We start from the raw sequence: 2,164 nt of genomic DNA on the forward strand, positions 1-2,164 counted from the left end.
TTTTTTCATAAAAATAATTCAATAAATCTGCTTAAAAAGAAAATATGATTTACTTTCCCAAACGGGTTTGTGCTTCTGTAATGTATTTATTACTTATGTCATGCATGATATCTTTACGTATGCATGTTATCTTTACATTATGTCCTTCTGTTAACCTTGCAATATTTGTCTTTTAATCGATTACTAATTCATCTAAATTATTTACAAAAGGATAAACAAATTATATTAATGAAATGTATCGATATTACACGCTCGAGATTTACAATTTATTGCGATAATAAGCAATACATACGAAAAAATTGCCAAATATAGGGATGAATTCCATTAAATTTGTGAAAATTCGTATTGTGGAAACTCCGCAAAATTGTTCATCCGTTTAGGCATGCCAAATACGGAGACATATTGTTTCAAAGGAAACCAAGTACGTGAATTGTAACACAGTCCAATATTCTATAGATGTCATATCAACTTCTTGAATTATTTGTAATCCTGTTTCGAACGCATCGGCTTGTGTTAACGATAAGGCCATAGTAAGGTCGAGAACTTTTCTAGGTGCTACCGTTAATAGGACGTTCTAACATTTTAGAACGATCTATATAAAAGATCAAACAATAATCAAAAAATAATTGTGGATTATGTAACAATAAATAGTTTTATAAAAAATATACAATAGTATATACATTTCTAAATTCTTTGTTATTCTATATCAGATATTATATACACACCTGACTGAAATGAAACCAATAGTCGATTAGTTGTGCTTCTGGGAAGATCTCCCTTACAGTCTTCATAGCCGCATATTCATAATCACTGACAATCAATTGTATTCTTTGCAGCGCATCCGGACTGACTTCTTTCACTTTTTGCCAAATTACACTGTACAAATCCAGTATATATTTCTCACACAATATGAAAAGGATAGCTATATCCTAATAAATAAAAAACAAATTAATGTTTAGAAGTGTGAAATTGTTTATATTATGTAAACAATAATTAAATATAATGTTTAGAAATCTTTTGACATTAATTGTTACTAAAATATGTTACAAAGAAATAATTATAAAGCTATCAAATTTGTAAATTTTATAGCATTTTACAATCACCTTATCGCGTCCATGTATCTTATATTAGGTCATTTAAAAAGTATCCGCGGTTTTTTGTTCAATTTTTGAATGAAAAAACCGCGGATACTTTTTAAATGACCCAATATAATTAGTATATAATTGCGCAAAGGACAGTGTTCTGGCAACAACCTAAATATACAAATATATAAATATATTTTCAGCAAGTGACAAATTTCAGTATCCCTTCTGTATTATTTTTATTGTATTGTAATAGTTCTTAGGCTAGTTCTACATTAGTCATTGATAAGTTGATCACAAGCTTGTTGCAACTGATGTAGAACTTTACATAAAATACTTTATATAAAATAATATCATATTTTGAATTTAGAACATTACTCACTGAAAATGTACCATCTATGTATTATAAATTTTCGTGGTTGTTGCCATATAATCAAGTAAATTATCACTTGTAAATATTATTGCTCTGTAGCCGTTATTAGATATTGCTGTGCCTTTATAAATAGATTGGACTGGGGATAATTTTGCAATACAAAAGCAGTAATAGTTCGCGGTGTTTCATATATACAGGTCTGTGACTTGTTCTTTGTAGAAAAAACTTATGATGATGCGATAAGACATTTTTGCCACTACTGTTATACCCTTGTAAACGTAGATAAATCCCATTTTAAAATGGAATAAAAAATGCTCGTATATTTTCTTAAAAAATTAACATAATGTCATGGCTTATTTCGAGTTATAATTAAATTAACTTTAAATTAATGTAATTAACAGACGTTTCGGCTTACAAAGCCTTCTTTAGTGTTACAACGCAGAAATACAATCTCACATTAATGAATAAAGAATAACGCATACAAGATTAAAAAACCCAATGGTGAAGTGTCAAAGTATAAAAAAATATAAAAGAATATAAAAAAATATAAAAAAATTCGAACGTCAATAAGTAGTCCCGCCAGATGAAAAAGCTAGGAACATTTGGATACTTCAGTCAACAGATCAAACGATTTGAGAATTCTTTAATTACGAGTATTTTATGATATTCTGTGGAACAAATAGATTTAAGATAATTTTGATGTTATTAT

At 28.1% G+C, this 2,164-nt stretch overlaps 1 pseudogene across 1 annotated transcript; it reads right to left on the minus strand.

The window, feature by feature from the left end:
• Positions 1-264: 264 nt before the first annotated feature.
• On the minus strand, positions 265-1,748 carry LOC105143031 (uncharacterized; annotated as a pseudogene). Its single transcript, XR_015546628.1, has 6 exons — positions 1,724-1,748; positions 1,465-1,594; positions 1,204-1,253; positions 1,112-1,121; positions 726-929; positions 265-592 (listed from the first exon to the last, which is right to left on the minus strand). The product of XR_015546628.1 is annotated as an uncharacterized LOC105143031 (transcript).
• Between the last annotated feature and the right edge of the window lie 416 nt (positions 1,749-2,164).

This window comes from Acromyrmex echinatior, chromosome 11 (assembly GCF_024713525.1).
Source record: "Acromyrmex echinatior isolate Ae372 chromosome 11, ASM2471352v2, whole genome shotgun sequence".
In the NCBI taxonomy this organism is placed as follows: domain Eukaryota; kingdom Metazoa; phylum Arthropoda; class Insecta; order Hymenoptera; family Formicidae; genus Acromyrmex; species Acromyrmex echinatior.